At 39.8% G+C, this 25,421-nt stretch overlaps 1 pseudogene; it reads right to left on the reverse strand.

The window, feature by feature from the left end:
* Positions 1-205: 205 nt before the first annotated feature.
* LOC103081899 (forkhead box protein K2 pseudogene) lies at positions 206-22,872 on the reverse strand (annotated as a pseudogene).
* Positions 22,873-25,421: the final 2,549 nt, after the last annotated feature.

Raw genomic sequence — 25,421 nt, forward strand, 5'->3', positions numbered from 1 at the left:
GTCTGGGTCCTTGCCACGGGCCGTACGTGGAGGGCCTGGTCAGGGCCCGGATCTGGGTCCTCCTGGTCGTACGTGGGGGTAGGGGGTCGTGGGTCACGGTGGATCGCGAGTCGGTGGTCCGAGTCTTGGTAGGGGCCGTGGTCGGGGTCCGGGTCGCGACGGCCAGGCCGCACCCCCGCCCCCCGCCCCCCGGCCCCGGCCCCACTCATACGCGCCGCAGCTGCAGCGGCGGCATCCCGCAGCTTTGGAACACGCTGTCGACGCACACGCCATTCTTGCCGAGGCAGCGCAGGTAGAAGTCGCCACCCGCGTCGGGCCCGGGCTGCGCCAACGGCCCCGGGGCCGCCCAACCATGGCCGCCGCCGCCCGGGGGCGTGAAGATCTCGAGGTGGCGCCGCGAGATGAAGCTCGAGTGGCCCATGCTCACGTCCGCCGAGCCCTGCGACGAGTTTCGCCTGATGGTCACCGAGCGCTTCTTCATCAGGTACTCGAACTCGCGGCCCTCGAGGCGCCCCACTGCCCAGCTGCCCGGCGGGGACCCGCCGCCCCCAGCGCCGCCGCCCGCTGGAGGCCCGCCCGCGCCCGGCAGCGCCGCAGTCGCCGCCATGGGCCTGCAAGGGACCAGGCCGCCTTCCAACGCCGCCACGGAGCTGAGGGCCGAGCGAGGCCACCAGCCGGCGAGCGACGGGCCCCAATTGATTTTTTAACTTAAAAACATGTATGTATGCATGTGCAATTAGATTTACTTTTTTAGATAAAATACAAGAATTTGAGTCTTAAATGATTACTGGATAACCCCGTTTTTCAATCACTGTCATGTTACTTATTTGTATTGCATATCAAATTATTTTTAGTATTTATTGTAGGAAATTTAAAACTTATAAAAAGTAAACAGAATGGTAAATAGTATAGTGAAATCTCTTGGACCCATTAGCCACAATTATCAACACCTGCCATTCTTATTTTCTCTATGCTGTCATTCATTATCGATCCACCACTTTATCAGTAGTAGTAGTAGCAGCAGCAGTAGTAGTGGTAGTAGTAGTATTTTAATTTCTTTTTCTTTGAGGTAAATTCATATACTAAAATATATAAATATTTGATATACAATTCTGGAGAATGGATAAAACTGAGTAATCCACAATCCACAGCTGTATCATAATGTGGGGTATTCCTGTCTCCCTAGAAATTTTTGTTGTGTCCCAGTCCAGTCACATTCCCTTCATCCCAACCCAGGCAAATAGTATTCTGATTTTCTTCTCACTTTACGTAAGTTTTGCCGGTTCTAAAACTTAACATAAATGCAATCATTCAGCATATACTGTTTGTATATGTCCTTCTTTCTCTCTGCACGTTATTTGGGAGAGTCATCCATGTTACTGAGTGAATCAACAAGTAATTCATTATTGTTGAGTAGTGCTCTGTTTTATGGCTATACAATAGTTTGTTTATTTTTCTGCAGATGTACATTTGGACTTAACAGTTTTTGGCTAATGTGATTAAAGCAGCCGTGAATGTTTTCATCTAAGTCTTTATGTGGACATATGTGTTCATTTTTCTTAGGTAAATACCTAGGAGTGGAATGCTGGGTCAAAGAGCAGGCAGTTTAAAAGAAACTGCCAAACGTTTTTTCAAAATGGTTATACCATTTTACATTTCTGCCAGCAATGTATGAGAGTTCCAGTTGCTCCAGGTCCTTGCAATCTGTGTTGTTAGTCTTTTATATTTTAGCCATTTTGCTGGGTATTTAGTGATATTGTTTTAATTTACATTGCCCTGATCATTTTCCATGCCGAATACTTTTTCAGGCCTTAATGACCATTTGGTAACTTAATTTGTGATGTGTCTGTTCACATCTTTTGCCCATATTTTTATTGGGTTAATTTTGCTTTATTATTGAGTCATGGAATTCTGAATATATGCTGGATACAAGTCCTTTGTCAGATGTTTTGTGAATATACGTTTTTGAATACTTTTCTCCTATATGTGGCTTGTCTGTTCATGTTCTTTATGTTTCTAACAGTAATGATAATATTCTTGTATGTAGTCTTCTAAAAGCTACGTAGATTCAGTTTATTTATTTATTTATTTATTTATTTTCGGCTGTGTTGGGTCTTCGTTTCTGTGCGAGGGCTTTCTCTAGTTGTAGGGAGCAGGGGCCACTCTTCATCGCAGCGCGCAGGCCTCTCACTATCGCGGCCTCTCTTGTTGCGGAGCACAGGCTCCAGACGCGCAGGCTCAGTAGTTGTGGTGCACGGGCCTAGTTGCTCTGTGGCATGTGGGATCTTCCCAGACCAGGGCTCGAACCCGTGCTCCTGCATTGGAAGGCAGATTCCCAATCACTGCGCCACCAGGGAAGCCCCCTAGATTCAGTTTGTATGTTTAGGTCTATGATCCATAACAGATTAAGTCATATGTATGGTGTGAGAAAGAGGGGTGGATTTTTGTTTATTTGTTTCTTGTGAAGATTCAATTGTCCCAGCACCATTTGTTGAGAAGACTGTCCTTTCCTCATTGAATTGAGTTGGCACCTATATTGAAAGTCAATTTTCTATATAATATGGGTTCACTTGGACCCTCTATTTTATTCCATTGATCTATTGTCTGTCTTTATGACAAATGCCATGCTTTTTTTATTTATTTATTTATTTTTTTGCGGTACTCGGGCCTCTCACTGTTGTGGCCTCTACCGTTGCGGAGCACAGGCTCCGGACGCGTAGACTCAGCGGCCATGGCTCACAAACCCAGCCGCTCTTCAGCATGTGGGATCTTCCCAGACCGGGGCACGAACCCGTGTCCCCTGTATCGGCAGGCGGACTCCCAACCACTGCGCCACCAGGGAAGCCCCATGCTATCTTGATCAATATAACTTATAGTAAGTCTTGAAGTCATGAGTACAAGACTTCTAGCTTTTTTGCTTTTCTTTTTCCCAAGATTGTTTTGAAAATTCTAGATTCTTTGCATATTCATATACATTTTTGTACAAGTTTATCAATTTATATAAAAAAGTCTGCTGGGATCCTGACTGAGATTATATGCAATCTATAGATTAATTTTGGAGAAATGGAGATCTTTAAAATATTGCATCTTTCAAGATATAGCTATGTCTCTTCATTTCTTTCAGCAATGTTCCATGGTTTTAAAAATAAAGGTTTTTGGGCTTCCCTGGTGGTGCAGTGGTTAAAAATCTGCCTGCCAATGCAGGGGACACGGGTTTGAGCCCTGGTCCAGGAAGATCCCACATGCTGCAGAGCAACTAAGCCCATGTGCCATAACTACTGAGCCTGTGTTCTAGAACCCATGAGCCACAACTACTGAGCCCACGTGCCACAGCTAACGAAGCCCGCATGCCTTGAGCCCATGCTTCGCAACAGGAGAAGCCATGGCAAGGAGAAGCTCATGCACCGCAATGTAGCCCCCTCTCGCCGCAACTAGAGAAAACCTGCACGCAGCAACAAAGACCCAATGCTGCCAAAAATAAATAAATTAATTAATAAATTAAATAAATAAAAATAGAGGTTTTGTGTGACTTTTAAAAATATATTCCTATGCACTTTATAAATAGTTTTATATAATTGTAAAAGGAATTTAATTGTTTTTTTTCTTTTCCAGTTGTTTGCTTCTAGTATATAGAAATATAATTGTTTGTATATTGTCTTGGTAACCTCAGGTCTTGTGAACCTCACTTATTAGTTTGAGAACCTTTTTTTAATTGCTATTAATTCCTTAGGATTTTTGTTGTTGTTGTTTTTACAAAAAGCTATCGGATTGTCTCTGAATAGGATGATTTAACTTTTTTCCATTCCAATCCATATGCATTTTTTTTCCCTTTTACCTTCACTTATTGTGATGGCCAGGTCCTCCAAAAAATGTTGAATAGAAATGCTAAGAGCCGTCATGCATAAATCCCAATCTTAGGGAGAATATTAGGTATGATGTAAGTTGCAGAGTTTTCATAGATGTCATTTCTCAGAATGAAGAAATTGTGGTTTATTCCAAGCATCCTAGCAGATTTTCTTTTTCTGTGTCATGAATGGGTTTTATATTTGGTCACATGTTTTGGCTTTATGTATCAAAATAATGATATTCAACACATCACAGGATTTTCTTCTTTTATTTGGCACTATAGTGGATTTCATTGATTGCTTTTAAGTGTTAAAACAATCTTGAATTACTTGGATAAATACCACTTGGCCATGATACATTATCATTTTTCAGAAAATATTGCATTTTCTTTACTAATATTTTGTTAAAGATTTTTGCACTATGTTTATAAGGGCTGATGCTCTATAGTTGTTTTGTAATGTCTTTGTAAGGTTTTCCTATCAGGATTGTAATGGCTTCATGAAATTAGTTTGGAAATATTTTCTCCTCCTCTATTATCTGAAATAATTTAAGATCAGTATTATTTTTCACAGAATGTTTCACAGAATTCATTAGTGAAATATTGATACAGAGAGTGGTTCTATCAGAATAAAATTTTAAGGATGAATTTTCTAAATTTGTCTGGAGTTCCTGGAATTGGCTCTCTAGTCTGATTAGATTTAAAGACATTAATGACTCTGTTTCCACTATTGAAGTGAGTGTTGTTGATAGTTCATGGTGTAATCTGGTTGTATAGGTATCACTGTTGAATACTCCTAAAAAGAAAAGGATGAGATCAGGGATTCAAATTCCCAGCTCAAGTGTTCACAGATGACCTGAAAGCTTCTACCTGTTCCCTAAAGGAGACCCTTATCTCCTATAGCTGAGGGCTAAAATTTCTGAAAAATCAAACCCAAAAATCTCATACTGCAACTGACTGAATTACAATACAAGGGTGTCTACAATTAAAGTGAGGACTTTGATTGGGATGGAATGGGATCATGAAAGTTGCAATAGGCTATATTGGGAGACCCTGATGAAGTGGAAACATTGAGCCCTAAATTCTGATGAATCTTCTCTGCCAGTGGAAACAGTCTTTCCAGCCATGGTGGAAGTGGCCTCTCTACCCAGCCTGAAAGGATTAACTCCAGATTGCCTGAGGAGACCATAATGGCCTCCCCTGAGGCAGTCGCCATGCAAAACAATGCTGATTCTCCTCAGGATACACCCCTGCCACCTTTCTTTTCTTCTAGACCTAACTAGACTTAAGTCCCAGCAGGCCCCTAAGGGTGAGGTACAAACTGTGACCTGTGAAGAGGTACAACACACTCCAAAAGAACTACTTGAGTTTTCTAACTTAAACAGACACTAGCTCTGAACTGATATTAATTACAGGAGACCCAAAATATCACTGTGGTCTGCTAGTCAGAGTAAGGATTATGGAGCTCAGGTCTACTGCACAGTGGGCAGGCATAGCGTGACCCTGAACCCATCCTGCAGTTATTTTCCCAGTTCCAAAATGCATAATTTGAATAGACATACTCATCAGATGGCAACACCCCCATATTGGTTCTCTCATCTGTAGAGTGAGCACTACCCTGGTGGGAAAAGCCAAGTGAAAACCACTGAAACTGCCTCTGCCTAGGAAAATGGTAAGCCAAAAGCAGTACTCTGTTGCTAGAAGGATTGCAGAGATTAGCACCACCATTAATACACGGGTAGCGATTCCTACCACATCCTCATTCAACTTGCCTATTCAGCTGATGCAGAAGACAGACACATTTTGCAGCATAACTGTAGATTATCATAAACTTAATCAGATCATGACTCCAACTGCAGCTGCAGCACCAGATGTGGTTTTTTTGTTTTTTTTGTTTTTTTACAACACAGGGAATATAGCCAGTGTTCTATAATAACTTTAAATGGAGTGTAATCTATAAAAATATTGAATGATACACACAGAAAAGAATATATCTACCACTCGATAAAACAAATGCCATTTCCCCCTTAAGTTTTTATTTATTTATTTTTACACCTTTATTGGAGTATAATTGCTCTACAAAGGTGTGTTAGTTTCTGCTTTATAAAAAAGTGAATCAGTTATACATATACGTATGTTCCCATATCTCTTCCCTCTTGCATCTCCCTCCCTCCCACCCTCCCTATCCCACCCCTCCAGGCAGTCACAAAGCACCAAGCTATCTCCCTGTGCTATGTGGCTGCTTCCCACTAGCTATCTGTTTTACGTTTGGTAGTGTATATATGTCCATGCCTCTCTCTCGCTTTGTCACAGCTTACCCTTCCCCCTCCCAATATCCTCAAGTCCATTCTCTAGTAGGTCTGTGTCTTTATTCCTGTCTTACCCCTACGTTCTTCATGACATTTTTTTTTCTTAAATTCCATATATATGTGTTAGCATACGGTATATGTCTTTCTCTTTCTGACTTACTTCACTCTGTATGACAGACTCTAGGTCCATCCACCTCATTACAAATAGCGCAATTGCGTTTCTTTCTATGGCTGAGTAATATTCCATTGTATATATGTGCCACATCTTCTTTATCCATTCATCCGATGATGAACACTTAGGTTGTTTCCATCTCCTGGCTATTGTAAATAGAGCTGCAATGAACATTTTGGTACATGACCCTTTTTGAATTATGGTTTTCTCAGGGTATATGCTCAGTAGTGGGATTGCTGGGTCATATGGTAGTTCTATTTGTAGTTTTTTTAAGGAACCTCCATACTGTTTTCCATACTGGCTGTACCAATTCACATTCCCACCAGCAGTGCAAGAGTGTTTCCTTTTCTCCTCACCCTCTCCAGCATTTATTGTTTTGAGATTTTTTGGTGATGGCCATTCTGACTGGTGTGAGATGATACCTCATTGTAGTTTTGATTTGCATTTCTCTAATGATTAATGATGTTGAGCATGCTTTCATGTATTTGTTGGCAGTCTGTATATCTTCTTTGGAGAAATGTCTATTTAGGTCTTCTGCCCATTTTTGGATTGGGTTGTTTGTTTTTTTGGTATTGAGCTGCATGAGCTGCTTGTACATTTTGGAGATTAATCCTTTGTCAGTTGCTTCATTTGCAAATATTTTCTGCCATTCTGAGGGTTGTCTTTTGGTCTTGTTTATGGTTTCCTTTGCTGTGCAAAAGCTTTGAACTTTCATTAGGTCCCATTCGTTTATTTTTGTTTTTATTTCCATTTCTCTAGGAGGTGGGTCAAGAAGGATCTTGCTGTGATTTATGTCATAGAGTGTTCTGCCTGTGTTTTCCTCTAAGAGTTTGATAGTTTCTGGCCTTACATTTAGGTCTTTAATCCATGTTGAGCTTATTTTTGTGTATGTTGTTAGAGAGTGATCTAATCTCATACTTTTACATGTAGCTGTCCACTTTTCCCAGCACCACTTATTGAAGAGGCTGTCCTTTCTCCACTGTACATTCCTGCCTCCTTTATCAAAGATAAGGTGACCATAGGTGCGTGGGTTTATCGCTGGGCTTTCTATCCTGTTCCATTGATCTATCTTTCTGTTTTTGTGCTAGTACCATAGTGTCTTGATTACTGAAGCTTTGTAGTATAGTCTGAAGTCAGGGAGCCTGATTCCACCAGCTCCATTTTTTGTTCTCAAGATTGCTTTGGCTATTCGAGGTTTTAGTGTTTCCATACAAATTGTGAAATTTTTTGTTCTAGTTCTGTGAAAAATGCCAGTGGTAGTTTGATAGGGATTGCGTTGAATATGTAGGTTGCTTTGGGTAGTAGTAGTGTCATTTTCACAATGTTGATTCTTCCAACCCAAGAACATGGTATATCTCTCCATCTATTTGTATCATCCTTAATTTCTTTCATCAGTGTCTTATAATTTTCTGCATACAGGTCTTTTGTCTCCTTAGGTAGGTTTATTCCTAGATATTTTATTCTTTTTGTTGCAATGGTAAATGGGAGTGTTTTCTTGATTTCAGTTTCAGATTTTTCATCATTAGTATATAGGAATGACAGAGATTTCCGTGCATTAATTTTATATCCTGCTACTTTACAAAATTCATTGATTAGCTCTAGTAGTTTTCTGGTAGCATCTTTAGGATTCTCTATGTATAGTATCATGTCATCTGCAAACAGTGACAGCTTTACTTCTTCTTTTCCGATTTGGATTCCTTTTATTTCCTTTTCTTCTCTGATTGCTGTGGCTAAAACTTCCAAAACTATGTTGAATAAGAGTGGTGAGAGTGGGCAACCTTGTCTTGTTCCTGACCTTAGTGGAAATGCTTTCAGTTTTTCGCCATTGAGGATGATGTTGGCTGTGGGCTTGTCATATACGGCCTTTATTATATTGAGGAAAGTTCCCTCTACACCTACTTTCTGCAGGGTTTTTATCATAAATGGGTGTTGAATTTTGTCAAAAGCTTTCTCTGCATCTATTGAGATGATCATATGGTTTTTCTCCTTCAATTTGTTAATATGGTTAATCACATTGATAGATTTGCGTATATTGAAGAATCCTTGCATTCCTGGAATAAACCCCACTTGATCATGGTGTATGATCCTTTTAATGTGCTGTTGGATTCTGTTTGCTAGTATTTTGTTGAGGATTTTTGCATCTATGTTCATCAGTGATATTGGCCTGTAGTTTTCTTTCTTTGTGACATCCTTGTCTGGTTTTGGTATCAGGGTGATGGTGGCCTCGTAGAATGAGTTTGGGAGTGTTCCTCCCTCTGCTATATTTTGTAAGAGTTTGAGAAGGATAGGTGTTAGCTCTTCTCTAAATGTTTGATAGAAGTCACCTGTGAAGCCATCTGGTCCTGGGCTTTTGTTTGTTGGAAGATTTTTAATCACAGTTTCAATTTCAGTGCTTGTGATTGGCCTGTTCATATTTTCTATTTCTTCCTGATTCAGTCTTGGCAGGTTGTCCATTTCTAAGAATTTGTCCATTTCTTCCAGGTTGTCCATTTTATTGGCATAGAGTTGCTTGTAGTAATCTCTCATGATCTTTTGTATTTCTGCAGTGTCAGTTGTTACTTCTCTTTTTTCATTTCTAATTATATTGATTTGAGTCTTCTCCCTTTTTTTCTTGATGAGTCTGGCTAATGGTTTATCAGTTTTGTTTATCTTCTCAAAGAACCAGCTTTTACTTTTATTGAACTTTGCTATCATTTCCTTCATTTCTTTTTCATTTATTTCTGATCTGATCTTTATTATTTCTTTCCTTTTGCTAACTTTGGGGTTTTTTTCTTCTTCTGTCTCTAATTGCTTTTGCTGCAAGGTTAGGTTGTTTATTCGAGATGTTTCCTGTTTCTTAAGGTAGGATTGTATTGCTATAAACTTACCTCTTAGAACTGCTTTTGCTGCATCCCATAGCTTTTGGGTCGTCGTGTCTCCATTGTCATTTGTTTCTAGGTATTTTTTGATTTCCTCTTTGATGTCTTCAATGATCAATTCGTTATTAAGTAGTGTATTGTTTAGCCTCCATGTATTTGTATTTTTTATAGATCTTTTCCTGTAATTGATATCTAGTCTCATAGCATTGTGGTCCAAAAAAATACTTCCATACAATTTCAATTTTCTTAAATTTACCAAGGCTTGATTTGTGACCCAAGATATGATCTATCCTGGAGAATGTTCCATGAGCACTTTAGAAAAATGTGTATTCTGTTGTTTTTGGATGGAATGTCCTATAGATATCAATTAAGTCCATCTTGTTTAATGTATCGTTTAAAGCTTGTGTTTCCTTATTTATTTTCATTTTGGATGATCTGTCCATTGGTTAAAGTGGGGTGTTAAAGTCCCCTACTATGAATGTGTTACTGTCGATTTCCCCTTTTATGGCTGTTAGTATTGGCCTTATGTATTGAGGTGCTCCTATGTTGGGTGCATAAATATTTACACTTGTTATATCTTCTTCTTGGGTCAATCCCTTGATCATTATGTAGTGTCCTTCTTTATCTCTTGTAATAGTCTTTATTTTAAAGTCTATTTTGTCTGATATGAGAATTGCTACTCCAGCTTTCTTTTGGTTTTCATTTGCATGGAATATCTTTTTCCATCCCCTCAATTTCAGTCTGTATGTGTCCCTAAGTCTGAAGTGGGTTCTTAGAGACAGCATATATATGGGTCTTGTTTTTGTATCCATTCAGAAAGCCTGTGTCTTTTGGTGGGAGCATTTAATCCATTTATATTTAAGGTAATTATCGATATGTATGTTCCTATTCCAATTTTCTTAATTGTTTTGGGTTTGTTATTATAGGTCTTTTCCTTCTCTTCTGTTTCTTGCCTAGAGAAGATCCTTTAGCATTTGTTGTAAAGCTGGTTTGGTGGTGCTGAGCTCTCTCAGCTTCTGCTTGTCTTTAAAGGTTTTAATTTCTCAATCAAATCTGAATGAGATCCTTGCTCGTTGGAGTAATCTTGGTTGTAGGTTTTTCCCTTTCATCACTTTAAATATGTCCTGCCACTCCCTTCTGGCCTGCAGAGTTTATGCTGAAAGAACAGCTGTTAACCTTATGGGGATTCCCTTGTGTTTTATTTGTTGTTTTTCCCTTGCTGCTTTTAATATGTTTCCTTTGTATTTAATTTTTGACAGTTTGAATAATATGTGTCTTGGCATATTTCTCCTTGAATTTATCCTGTATGGGACTCTCTGTGCTTCCTGGACTTCATTAACTGTTTCCTTTCCCATATTAGGGAAGTTTTCAACTATAATCTCTTCAAATATTTTCTCAGTCCCTTTCTTTTTCTCTTCTTCTTGTGGAAGCCCTATAATTCGAATGTTGGTGCGTTTATTGTTGTCCCAGAGGTGTCTGAGACTGTCCTCAGTTCTTTTCACTCTTTTTTCTTTATTCTGCTCTGCAGTAGTTATTTCCACTGTTTTATCTTCCAGGTCACTTATCCGTTCTTCTGCCTCAGTTATTCTGCTATTGATCCCTTCTAGAGTATTTTTTAATTTCATTTATTGTGTTGTTCATCATTGCTTGTTTCATCTTTAGTTCTTCTAGGTCCTTGTTAAATGTTTCTTGCATTTTGTCTATTCTATTTCCAAGATTTTGGATCATCTTTACTATCATTATTCTGAATTCTTTTTCAGGTAGACTGCCTATTTCCTCTTCATTTGTTAGGTCTGGTGGGTTTTTATCCTGCTCCTTCATCTGCTGTGTGTTTTTCTGTCTTCTCATTTTGCTTATCTTACTGTGATTGGGTTCACCTTTTTGCAGGCTGCAAGTTCGTAGCTCCCGTTGTTTTTGATGTCTGTCTCCAGTGGCTAAGGTTGGTTCAGTGGGTTGTGTAGGCTTCCTGGTGGAGGGGACTAGTGGCTGTGTTGTGGTGTATGAGGCTAGATCTTGTCTCTCTAGTGGGCAGGTCCACGTCTGGTGGTGTGTTTTGGGGTGTCTGTGGACTTATTATGATTTTAGGCAGCCTCTCTGCTAGTGGGTGGGGTTGTGTTCCTGTTTTGCTATATGGTTGGCATAGGTTGGCATGTGTTCTGGTGGATGAGGCTGGATCTTGTCTTTCTGGTGGTCAGGTCCACGTCTGGTGGTGGGTTTTGGGGTGTCTGTGGACTTATTTTGATTTTAGGCCGCCTTTCTGCTAATGGGTGGGGTTGTGTTCCTGTCTTGCTTGTTGTTTGGCATAGGGTGTCTAGCACTGTAGCTTGCTGGTCGTTGAGTGAAGCTGGGTGTTGGTGTTGAGATGGAGATCTCTGGGTGATTTTCACCGTTTGACATTACGTCGAGCCGGGAGGTCTCTTGTGGACCAGTGTCCTGAAGTTGGCTCTCCCACCTCAGAGGCACAGCACTGACTCCTGGCTGCAGCACCAAGAGCCTTTCATCCACTCGGCTCAGAATAAAAGGGAGAGAGAGACAGACAGAGAGAGACAGAGAGAGAGAGAGAGACACAGAGAGAGAGAGGGAGAGGAGAGAGAGAGAGAGGGAGAACGATAAAATAAATAATATAGTTATTAAAATAAAAAATAATTATTAAGAAAAAATTTAAAAAATAAAAGCGGATGGATAGAACCCTAGGACAAATGCTGAAAGCAAAGCTATACAGACAAAATCTCACACAGAAGCGTACACATACACACTCACAAAAAGAGGAGAAGGGGAATAAATAATAAATCTTGGTCTAAAAGTCCACCTCCTCAATTTGGGATGATTTGTTGTCTATTCAGGTATTACACAGTTGCAGGGTACCTCAAGTTGATTGTGGAGCTTTAATCCGCTGCTCCTGAGGCTGCTGGGAGAGAGTTCCCTTTCTCTTCTTTTTTCGCACAGTTCCCGGGGTTCAGCTTTGGATTTGGCCCCGCCTCTGCCTGTAGGTCGCCGGAGGGCGTCTGTTCTTCGCTCAGACAGGACGGCGTTAAAGGAGCCGCTGATTCGGGGGCTCTCACTCAGGCCGGGGAGAGAGGGACATGGAGTGCGGGGCGATCCTGCGGCGGCAGAGGCCGGCGTGACGTTGCACCAGCCTGAGGCGCACCGTGCGTTCTCCCGGGGAAGTTGTCCCTGGATCCTGGGACTCTGGCAGTGGCGGGCTGCACAGGCTCCCCGGAAGGGAGATGTGGCTAGTGACCTGTGCTCGCACACAGGCTTCTTGGTGGCGGCAGCAGCAGCCTTAGCATCTCATGCCCATCTCTGGGGTCCACGCCGTTAGCCGCGGCTTGCGTCCGTCTCTGGAGCTCCTTTAAGCAGCGCTCTGAATCCCCTCTCCTCACGCACCGTGAAACAAAGAGGGAAGAAAATGTCTCTTGCCTCTTCGGCAGGTCCAGGCTTTTTCCCGGACTCCCTCTCGGCTAGCCGTGGTGCCCTAACCTCTTCAGGCCATGCTCACGCCGCCAGTCCTCTCCCTGCTGTCCTACTGGAGCCCGAGCCTCAGCTCCCAGCCCCGCCCGCCCCGGCGGGTGAGCAGACAAGCCTCTTGGGGTGGTGAGTGCCGGTCGCCGCCGATCCTCTGTGCGGGAATCTCTCCACTTTGCCCTCCGCACCCCTGTTGCTGCGCTCTCCTCCGCCACCCGCAGTCTCCGCCCGCGAAGGGGCTTCTAGTGTGTAGAAACCTTTCCTTCTTCACGGCTCCCTCCCACTGGTGCAGGTCCCATCCCTGTTCTTTTGTCTCTGTTTATTCTTTTTTCTTTTGCCCTACCCAGGTTTGTGGGGAGTTTCTTGCCTTTTGGGAGGTCTGAGGTCTTCTGCCGGTGTTCAGTAGTTGTTCCGTAGGAGTTGTTCCATGTGTAGATGTATTTCTGGTGTATCTGTGGGGAGGAAGGTGATCTCCGCGTCTTACATCTTCCTAGATCCCCAGATGTGGTTTTATTTTTTGAACAAATTAACATATCCCCTAGTACCTGATGTGCAGCTAATGATCTGGCAAATGGTTTTCCCCCATACCTGTTAGTTAGAACGACCAGAAGCAGTTTGCTTTCAGCTGGCAAGGCCAGCAATATACATTCACTGTCCTACCTATCAACTCTCCAGCTCTGTGTCATAATTTAGTTCACAAGGATCTTGATTGCCTTTCCCTTCCATGCTGCAGTGGATTACATAATGTTGATTTGACTTAGTGAACAAGAAGTAGCAATGACTCTAGACTTATTGGTAAGATATCTGCATGTCAGATGGTAGGACATAAACCCAACAAAGTTTCAGGGGACTTACTCAGTGAAATTTCTTAGTGTGTGGCACGTTGAGATACCCCTTCGAAGGTGAAGGAGAAGCTGTTGTTCTGGTCCCCCCTACAACTTAAAAAAAAAAAAAAAAAAAAAAAGAAACACAGTGCCTAGTGGGTCCCTTTGGATTTTGGAAGCAACATATTTCTCATTTTAGTGTTGCTCCAGTCCACTTACTGAGTGACCTGGAAAGCTTCAGGTTTTAAGTGGGACCCAGATCAAGAGAAGGCTCTGCATCAGGTCCAGACTGCGGTGCAAGCTGCTCTGCCACTTGGGCCATATGATTCAGCAGATCCAATGGGACTTGAAGTGTCATTGGCAGATGATGTTTGGAGCCTTTGGCAGTCCCCTATAGGTGAATCACAGTGCAGGCTCTTGGGGTTTTAGAGCAAAGCCCTGCAATCCTCTGGCATCAACTACTCCCATTTTGATAAACAGCTGTTGGCCTGCTACTAGACCTTAGTAGAGCTTGAACTCTTACCCATAGGCTACTAACTTATCATGCAACCTGAACTGCTCACCATGAACTGGGTATTATTTGACCCACCAAGCCATAAAATTGGTCATGCTTAGGGCACTTCATCATCAAATGGAAGTGGTATATACATCATCAGGACCAAGCAAGCTCTGAAAGCACAAGTAAGTGACCTGAAGAAGTGGCCAAAATGCCCATGCCACTCCTGCTACACTATTTTCTCTCTCTCAGCCTGCAACTGTGGCTTATGGGGGGTTCCCTATGATCAATTAGCAGATGAAGAGAAGACTTGGCCCTGGTTTTCAGATGATTCTGCACAATATGCAGGCACTGCTCCAAAGTGGACAGCTGCAGCATTATAGCCCCATTCTGAGATATCTCTGAAGGACAATGGTGAAGGCAAATCCAGTGGCCAGAGCTCTGAGCAGTGCACCTGGCTGGTAACTTTTATTAGAAGAAGAAGTGGCTAGATGTACAATTTTACACTGATTTATGGACCATGGCCAATTGTTTGGTTGGATGGTCAGGAACATGGAAGGAACATGATTGGAAAACTGGTGACAAGGAAATTTGGGAAAGAGATATGAGATAGACCTCTCTGAATGAGTATAAATCCTGAAGATATTTGTGTCCCAAGTGAATAATTATCAAAGGGTGACTTCATAAAAGGAGAATTTTAATAAGCAAATGGATAGGATAGCTCATTCTGTACATACCAGTCAGCCTCGTTCCCCAGTCCCACTGTCATTGCCCAATGGGCTCATGAACACAGTGGCCATGGTGGCAGGGAGGGAGATTATGCATGGGTTCAGCAACATAGATTTCTATTTACCAAGGGTGATCTGGCTATGGCCACTGGTGAGTACCCAATCCATCAACAGCAGAGACCAACACTGAGCCTCCAGTATGGCACCATTCCCCGGGGTGATCATCCAGCTCCCTGGTGGCAGGTTGATTACATCAGATGGCATCTGTCATGAAAGTGGCAGCAATTTATTCTTACTGAAATAAACACTCACTCTGGATATGGATTTTCCTTTCCTGCATGCAGTGCTTCTGCCAAAACTAGCATCCATAGTAATAGCATGATAGTGGATAACTTCCAAGAGGAAGTTGGACTACTGATCCATGTGGAGGAAAGGAAGAGTATATCTGGAATACAGGAGATCCTTAGGATGTCTCTTAGTATTACCAAACCCTGGAATTAAGGTCAGTGGAAACTATCACAACTCAATCCAGGTAGGATTACTAATGGCCACAGCTCTTTAGGAATGAGGGTTTGAGTACTCCACCAAGTAAAGAACTACAATCAGCTGAGGTACTTGCTGAAGGCATAGGGAGTACAGAATGGGTAATGGAGTAAATACTAAGTACAACCACATGACCAGTTATAGAAGCCTGTAATTGTTATGAGTATTTTTTCCTTATTTTGTTATAGATGTGTTTGTGTGTGTGTGTGTGTGTAACATCATTGTTTTCTTTGCTCTCTTATCCCCTTATCAAGTAATATAAGATGCATTGACTTCATATCATAGTATTTAAGTATCATTATCTTTACATCTTAGTATTTAAGTTACAGGATATCAAGGAGGAGGGTAAACATCACTCAAAGACTTTTATCTCCTCTTCTGGGGAAATGGCTAATGCGTTTTAAGTTGTATGTAAGGCATTTGTATCACATTAAGCAGAATTATAACCTTGTTATTATCTTTACTAGGAGATTAAGTATGGTTTAAGCGGATGCATAAGGATGCCAAGTTGACAAAGGGTGGGCTTGTGATGGTCAGTTTTATGTGCCAATTTGACTGAGCCATGGGGTGCCTAGATATTTGGCTAAACATTATTCTGGATGTTTCTGTGAGAGTTTTTGGATGAGATTAATATTGAGATCTTTAGACTGAGTAAAGCAGATTGCGCTCCCTAATGTGAGTGGGCTTCCAGTCAATTGAAGGCTTGAATAGAACAAAAAGGCTAACCATCCCCTGAGTAAGAGAGAATTCCTCCTGGCTGACTGCCATCACACTGGGACAGTAGCTTTTTTCCTGCCTTTGGACTTTAACTGAAATCCCAGCTATTCCTGAGTCTTGAGGCTGCTTCCCTTCAGAAAGGAACCACAACATCAGCTCTCCTGGTTCTCAGGACTTTGACTTGGACTGGAACTAAACCATTAGCTCTATTGTTTTCAGCTTGACAGCTCACCCTGCAGATCTTGGGATTTGCCAGCTTCCATAATAGCATGAGCCAATTTCTTATTATAAATATATATACATGCTTTTGGTTCCATTTCTCTGGAGAACCCTGAATAATACAGCCACAATGTGTTATCACTTTTAGACGTTACTGTATTTGATTTGTTAATGTTTTGTTAAGGATTTTTGCACTATATTTATGAGGGCTGTTGCTCTATAATTTTCTTGTAATGTTTTTGTAAGGTTTACCTGTCAGGATTGTGTTGGCCTCATCAAATGAGTTCGAAAATATTTTCTCCTCTTCCATTATCTGAAATGATTTGTTTCAGATTGTTATTATTTTTCACCAAATATTTGATAGAACTCACTAGTGAAATTATTTAAGCCTGGAGTTTTCTTTGGAGGATTTTTTGTTTGTTTGTTTGTTTTTTGCGGTATGCGGGACTCTCACTGTTGTGGCCTCTCCCGTTGCGGAGCACAGGTTCCGGACGCGCAGGCTCAGCGGCCATGGCTCACGGGCCCAGCCGCTCTGCGGCATGTGGGATCTTCCCAGACCGGGGCACGAACCCGTGTCCCCTGCATCGGCAGGCGGACTCTCAACCACTGCACCACCAGGGAAGCCCTGGAGGATTTTTTTTTAATAGCAAAATTATTTTCTTTCACAGGTTTAAGTATACTCAGATTTATATTTATTCTTGTTTCCTTTTTCTAGAGAGTTGTGCTTTGCAAAGAATTTCTCCATCATATAAGTTGTCAAATTTATTGGCATAAAATTGTTCATAATATTCCCTCATTACCTTTGTAATATCTTAATATATGCCCTGATAATTCCTCTTTTATTCTTGCTCAGATAATTCAGGTTTTATTCTTGGTTTGTGTGATCAGTTTTGCCAGGTGTTTATCAATTTTAATTAATAAATTCAAAGAATCAGTTTTTTGTTTTGTTAATTTTCTGTTTCTATATTATCTATCTTTATTGATATCTGTTCTCTTCTTTATTTTTTCCTGCTACTTATTTTAAATTCAATTTACTTGCTTTCTTAAAGTGGAAACTGATAGTTTATCTTAAACCTTTAAATATTTCCAATGTAAGTATTTGAAGCAAAATAACAACAACAAAAAAATCATTCTAAATATTTTTCTTAGCCGAATCAAACATATTTTGTTATATTTAGTTTATTGCAATTTAGCTCAGAATATTTTATATTTTCCCCTACAATTCCTTCTTTAACTCATGGGTTAAATTGTACTGTTTAACTTTCAAATATTTAGTGATTCATAATTCAATTCTATTATACTAAAAGAATAATTGTTCTATGATTTCAGTCTTTGAAATTTAATTATACGTGTTTTATAGCTAACATATGCCTTTCTTGACGAACAGTCCATGTGCATTTGAAAAGAATGCATATTCTAAAGTTGTAGGATGTAGTTTTTTACTATTGTCACTTAGGTCAAGATGGTTGATAATGCCACTTAGATTTTCCGTATCTTTTATATGTCCTTAATAATTTTTGACTTAACTGCTATATCAGTTATTGAGAGAAAACTACTAAAATATCCAGTAATGATTTTACTTTAATTGATTTCTTTCCTTTGCTGTTTCTCAGTTCTCTTAGGTCCCTTCTTCTACTTTGAAGCTGTTGTCATCAGGTGCAAATTAATTCATAAATGCCATATCTTCCTGATGTATTGACCCTTTTATCATTATGAACTGCTCAGATTTATCTTTATTAATGTGCTTAGTCTAAATAGAGCCATTTTTTCATGGGCTATCTTCTTCCATCCTTTTACATTCAATGTATTTGTTTCTTTGTATTTAAAGAGTGTCTCTTGTAGATAACATGTGGCTGGGTCTTACTATTGTATCCAGTCTGATAATCTCTGCCTTTTAATTGTAGTGTTTGTTATTTACATTTAATGTAATTAATGATATGATTGGATTTAATTTGACAATTAGGGAGTTTGTTTTTCCATTTATATCATCAATTTTTGTTCTTCTGTTTATCCTTTTTTTGCCTTTTGGGGGAGTTTATCCAAATATTTAATATTCCATTGGCTTTTTAGCCATAGCTCTTTGCATTATTTCTATAGGTTGCTCTGAGTATTATATTTACTTATCATAATTTACTTAGAGCTACCCCTGTACTAACTCAAATAAAATATTAGAATCTTGCAACAGTCTTGTTGCATTTATTGCCCCACCTCAATATTCTGTGCTATTATTGCTATTATGTGAAATTATGCTTTGCATATATATGTACAAACATTATAAACTACATGAAAAAGTGTGGTAATTTTCACATTAAACCATCCTAAGTCTTTTAAGGAAAGACTATCTGTAGTGTATATTTATAAGACTATAGATAGATAGATAGAACTATATAGATAGCTCTAGATTTTATATTTATATATATAGTATATTTATACACCTATTTATACTTTAAAGAGGTATTCAGTCTTTCTCACAGATCCTACTTACTACTTGGTGTCATTTTCCTTCAGCCTCAACATCTTCATTTAGCATTTCTAGTAGTATGGGTCTTTTGGCAATAAATTCTTTTACTTTTTTAATTCTTTTTTTTTTTTTTTTTTTTTTTTTTTTTTGCAGTACGTGGGCCTCTCACTGTCATGCCTCTCCTGTTGCCGAGCACAGGCTCTGGACGTGCAGGCTCAGCGGCCATGGCTCACGGGCCCAGCCGCTCTGCGGCATGTGGGATCTTCCCAGACCGGGGCACGAACCCGTGTCCCCTGCATCAGCAGGCGGACTCTCAACCACTGCACCACCAGGGAAGCCCTCTAATTCTAAAATATGTTTATTTCACTTTCATTTGTAAAGTGTATTTTTCTTATATATAATTCTGATTTAGTAGTTTTTTTTTTAACTTTTCCTTTAGTACTTTGAAGATATCATCAGTCTGTCTTCCCTACATTTTGAAATGTTACCTTCATTTCTATTGCTTTACCTTATAGGTATTGTGTCTTTTTGTCTCTGGCCACTTTCAAGATTTTTTCTTTAGCTTTGGATTACAACAGTTTGACAAAGATGTACCTATGTGGCATTTTCTTTGTATTTATACTGCTTTCTGTCCATGAGCTTCTTTGACCTATAAATTGATGTTTTTCAGCAAATTTGAGAAGTTTTCAGCCATTATTTTTTCAATTTGTTTTGTTTTTGTTGTTGCTCTATCCTATTCTCTCTTATCTTGACTCCTGAGACTCAAATTACATGTATGTTAGACTTATTGCTATCATCTCACAGACAGCTGTGGCTTTGTTCAAGTTTCTTCTATCTCACTTCTCTTTGTTCCTTAGATTTAATAACTTCTATTAATCTTTCTTCAATTCCACTGACTCTTATACTATCTCAAACCTGTTTTGAAGCTCCTCCAATGACAATTTTATTTCCATTATTGTACTTTTCGGGTCTATAATTCCCATTTTGCTCTTTTTTTTTTTTTTTTTTTACTAGTTTCTATTTCTGTGCTGAGATTCTCCATCTGTTCCTCCATTGTGCACATATTTATCTTTAAGAAGTTAAACATATTTATATGTTGTTTTAAAGTCTTTATCTGCTCATTGCAACATCTGGCTCACCTTAGGGTTTTGTTTTCCATTGATTTTTCATGAGCTAGGGTCACATTTCCTTTTATTTTTACATATCTACTGATTTTTATTTGGATACTGGACATTATGAGTGATACATTGTAAAGACCCTAAATTCTGTTATGTTTATCTGTGGAGTGTTTTTTTTTTTTTTTTTTATAATTGTGTTTATTTTTACTTGTTGACAGTTTGCTTTATTTATTTATTTATGGCTGTGTTAGGTCTTCGTTTCTGTGCGAGGGCTTTCTCTAGTTGTGGCAAGCGGGGGCCACTCTTCATCGCGGTGCGCGGGCCTCTCACTCTCGCGGCCTCTCTTGTTGTGGAGCACAGGCTCCAGACGCGCAGGCTCAGTAGTTGTGGCTCACGGGCCCAGTTGCTCCGTGGCATGCGGGATCTTCCCAGACCAGGGCTCGAACCCGTGTTCCCTGCATTAGCAGGCAGATTCTCAACCACTGCGCCACCAGGGAAGCCCTGTGGAGTGTTTTTTAAACAGATTTATTAAGGTATAATTGATATACAAAGAACTGTACATATTTATTGTGTGTAACTCCACATATGCAAACACCTGTGATACTGTCACCACAGTCAGTTAATAGACATATCCAGCAGCGTGATTTTTTTTTTTTTTAATTCTAGCAGGCACTTAATTTGATAGTCAAACTCGCTTCTCTACATTGGCAGTTGCTGAACTCTCAACTGAGTAATATCAGCTTCTACCATTTTTTTTGTTTCATTTTGTTTTGTTTTGTTTTTGTTTATCTGGACCTCTCTGTTTCCCCTCCAATTAGTGGTCAGCCAAATTACAGATTTAATTTGGGGCTTATCCTCTCTGTAGTTCCTTCCCTTTCAAGATTTCATCCCAAATGTCCCAACTCTGACAATACCAAACTGTAGTATCTCATACCTCAAGTGTGTAAAGTTGTGTCTTTCTGCTATACTTGACATTTTTTAGTCAACCACAAAATGGCAAGTTTCACCTCTTCAGCTCATCTTTCAAAAGTATTCTCTGCTCCAGTTTCTCCCATTTTTAGTCACTCTTCAAAGCCTTCAAAGAGTTGGTTATTTGTTTTTTAAATTTTGATAACCGTTACCAGTGGGAGAGTTGGTCTAACTAATCTATCACATAGAAACCAACCCCCAAAGATTTTATTGTCACTCTAAAGACTAACAATTCAAGAATCACAAGGGTCAACAGCATTTATCAAAAAGCGTATATACCACATTTTTAACAAAACATGAACAACACAGGAGGAGGCTGAGGGACTTGGCTGTCTCTTTTTCATTAGTTTTCTTCAATCACAAACAGAAGAAATTTTACTGATTATTTTGTGTATTTTTCCCTAGACATTTTGCTAAATAATTACGACAAATCTGATGAGGACAAATTTTTGTTGAAAGAAAAGTTTATGGGCAATGTATGAAATCCTGCCAAACACCAGTTATTCCCTACCCTCTATTTCCCAGGTGCAGGGAGTTAAAAGAATCAGAGTTATAGAAAATTCAAGTCTGCTATTGTAATCGACAGGCATGACCTATTTCACCACGTTAAGTCCCCCAGTGTGTGGAAAAAGAATTGGGGCCAGCTGTCCCCTCTTTGTACCGAGGACCTAAAAGGAAGAAATAAACTGCTACATTAGAGATTAAGATCAACTATATAAGAAAATATTTCCCAATGTTGAAAGTGATTAAACTTTTCAATGGGTAACCAATGACAGTGTCTGAGGGAATGTTTATGTGAGTGTGTGTGTGTGTGTGTGTGTGTGTGTGAACATGTGATTGACTGTATCTCTTCTGTATCTAAAAATGATAGTATATGCTTTATCTTGTATGAGTTTTTAATCAAAGCTGTCATAAAAGGGTTGTTTTAAATATCTAAAAGATACCACTTAAAAATTGGCCTTATTTTCCAGGATGTGTAAGACCACCCAGTATAATAATGTGGCAAGGTCAGACATCTCAGTTAATTGGGACTCGGGATTCCTTCAGAAAAAGGGTAAGTTCAACTAAGTGCCAATGTTATTTCAGATCCTTCTCATACTACCTCAAGCACTGTACTTACTAGTCACATAATTAGTATTTAATACATACTCAAATGCCAGAATCTTTAAGCCAGTCCAGTGAAAAAGTAAACAGTGGTATCAGGAGAGCTTGTTTCAAAACCCAGCTCTGCCAAAGAAAGGCAGGGCTATTGAAAGTTTATTCTCTGTGTTGTTACTGATCTGAAAATCTCACTGTGAATGGGTCTTAGGGTGTCCATGGCCATGGGTACCACAATGTCCAGTAGTTCCTAGGATTGAAGAACACTGAATGCTGCTCAGGCAGCTCTGTGAAAGTCACCCTTCTTCTGCTAGATACTCCCCATAGGCTTTCAGTCTTGTTACTGAATAACTAGGGCTAAATTACTTATGGAAATAGGGCTTGGGTCTGTGGCTTTGACTGCCTTCAAGACATATGCTCTAAGAGCTTATTAAGACCTGTTTTTCCTCAATGCAAATTTGTTTGAGCCAATTAAAGAGGAAATAGCTAAATTAAAGATAGCTAACACCTGTATTTGTGCTCTGTGGCACTGTATTAGTCTGCTCGGGCTGCCATAGTGTAATACCACAGATGGGGTGGTTTTAAACAACTGAAACTTATTTTCTCACAGTAGTAGAGGCTAGAAATCTAAGATCAAAGTGCCAGCAGGGTTGGTTTCTTCTGAGGTCACTCTTTCTGGTTTGAAGATGGCCACTCACTTGCTGCCTCTTCACATGGTTGTCCCTCTGTGCAGGTGCTTGTACCTCTGGGATCTGTCTCCATGTTCAAATTTCCTCTTCTTATAAGGATGTCAGTCAGATTAGATTATGACCCACCCTCAGGTACCTTAACTTAATCACATCTTTGAAGGTCCTATTTCCAAATACAGACACATGGGTTAGGGCCCATCCCAATGACCTCATTTAACCTTAATTACCTCTTTTAAGTCTGTATCTTCAAATAGAGTCACATCTGAAGTACTGAGGGCTAGGACTTCAACATATGAATGGGGGTGAAGAGGGGAGGACACACAATAGGGCTCATAATAGGTGCCAAATCTATCACCAGCCATTTTGGCACATTCACAAACATAACAAAAGACCCATCAAAGAAAGACACTTACACAATTGAAACTATTGAGAAACTACACAATACAATATACTTTGTGCTTATCTGTCCTCTGCTATATCTTTTGAATCTTCTCTGCTCTTTCTTGCCACAGGGGAAATTTCCAAGCCAAGTTTGCAATATTGAAATGAATAAAGTCATATATTACCCAAATAATGGAATGTCAATAGCTTTTAAAAATCAAATTTTAAAAAATGATGTAGAAAAATGCAAACAAAATAATATTAAGTAAAATAAATACCAGACAAAACTATCTACATATTATAGTCCTACTAACAACCTTCTAAGGTTCATATGAGGATTAAATTAGTTATATGTAAAACACTTAGAAGATTTTATAGCATTAGGTAAGTATTCAATATATAACTTTTATTATAGCTTTTTATTATTACTTGTATTATCATGTAGAAGAAGAATTTAAGATTTTTACTGTTCATCTGTTTGTCTTCCTCTGTACTACAGTACACGGCCTTTAGTTGTCATTCGTACTCCAGATTTCCTTGTATAGGCTCTGCTTTCATAAGCAACATCTCTATTGAGGCAAGAGTGTCACAGGTGAGTATGATGTTTTTTTTTTTTTTTTTTTTTTTTTTTTTTCTTGCGTTATGCGGGCCTCTCACTGTCGTGGCCTCTCCCATTTGCGGAGCACAGGCTCCGGACGCGCAGGCTCAGTGGCCATGGCTCACGGGCCCAGCCGCTCCGCGGCATGTGGGATCTTCCCGAAACGGGGCACGAACCCGCGTCTCCTGCATCGGCAGGCGGACTCTCAAGCACTGCGCCACCAGGGAAGCCCGAGTATGATGTTTTAAGTCTAGCCTACTTAACAGACTTGAGAATTTCCTTAGAGGTTGCTTTGTGATTGAAATTGAGAGGAATACTTTTCTTTAGCAGACACTATTAACCAGTCTGTCAAAAACACACTAGATACAAAGGACTTGAATTACAGGGTTGTTTGGGGAAGGCTCCTGCAGCCTGTAATATGATTAGTCAGGAAGAAGTGGTTCTTATATTAGTCAGGCCCCCTAAGGATGTTGACAAGGATAATAATTCTTTCCCAATGCTCTGTTGTTTCATATGAATTGTTTCATATTAAAACAAGAGAGGAAAAAGGCTTTGGGAAAGAATACACATTTTTAATAGAAGCTATAATTCTGTGTGAAGGATTATCTGAATAGTTTGCTCAAGAAATGAAATTAGAGAACTTACTCCACTGATATAGCCATCGAGGAAACGAAGCCAAAGTCCTATCATTCTTTGTAGTAGAGGTTTGTAAGGACAGTTAGCCTTGTGAAACTTCTGTCCATAAGTCCACAGGCTTTTGCTTTGCTCTGAAAAGAACAAACTGGTATTGTTAACCTGTGCTTAATCTGACTACATAGCTTTATAAAAAGTAAACAGCATTATAGCCTCTGAATCCTTCAGGTATTAACATACATAGTTTTTAAAAATGACAAGTCACAAACATAAAAAGATATGTAGCCTCGTGGATAACTTTCGCCACATTGGGTATGGATGGTTAATAATAAATCTTAGTTTAACTAATACAGTTTACTTGCCATCATCTTGACTCTATGAGATACATAAAATTCTGCCTCAATTTATTTAAACATATCGGAAATGTATAACTTTCCTGGGTAATTTTTGGTCCCTGCATTCTCCAGAAAATTACCAGAGGCTTGAGCGGGGTTGAGGTTTGTTCTAGTTGGAGCCCTCCAGGGGGCAGAACTATGTCTCCTGTTTAACTCTAATTTTTTTGAGTACCTAGCTGTCACTGGATCTCATAGGGAAAAATATAAAATCCCCAATCAATTTAGAAATAGATTTATACCCAGAAGATAGCCAATTAATGCATCTCAGCTTTTCAGAAAGCCTGAGTACAAACAAGTAGCCCCCAAGGCCCCAGGTAATGATTGCTATTTCCATCTTCATCCAGGAGGAAAAAAGCTGGAAACAGCCTTGATTCCAAGAGTGTTTCAGACCACTGATTTTTATCACTGAGGTAAGAGTCATTTGCAACTAATGTATAGAATCATAGCCTCTTAGAGCTACAAGGATCCATAGGGAAAATCCAATCTAGTGCTCTCATTTTACAGATGAACAGACTGAGGCCTAAAGAGGGTTAGGAACTTGTCTGAGGTCACATACTTGTTAATAGCACAGCTGGGATATTGATCAAATGTACCATTTCTAAAAGGCTTAATGGTGCTTGAAAAGCAGTTGATTATCCTAAGTAACATAAATGCTTCCCCTTCAGTGTTACTTGCACTGTTGTTTGTAGAAAGTACAAAATTGTATTTCAGCCCAGCTCCCTCTTGAGATAAATGAAAATTAATACTAAAGCCAAAAGATTTTTGTTTAGAATTTGATGCTGCTTCAAGTAAAGCAGGGCTTAAAACAACTCTACTGATGAGTGTCTCACGCTCACTTCTAGGAGCAAGAAGGATAGGAATGGGGAGAAAGATGCCTGCCAAGTTCATGGATAAAAGGGATTTC

The sequence above is a fragment of the Lipotes vexillifer genome, unplaced genomic scaffold (assembly GCF_000442215.2).
Source record: "Lipotes vexillifer unplaced genomic scaffold, Lipotes_vexillifer_v1.1 scaffold1574, whole genome shotgun sequence".
Classification (NCBI taxonomy): Eukaryota; Metazoa; Chordata; class Mammalia; order Artiodactyla; family Lipotidae; genus Lipotes; species Lipotes vexillifer.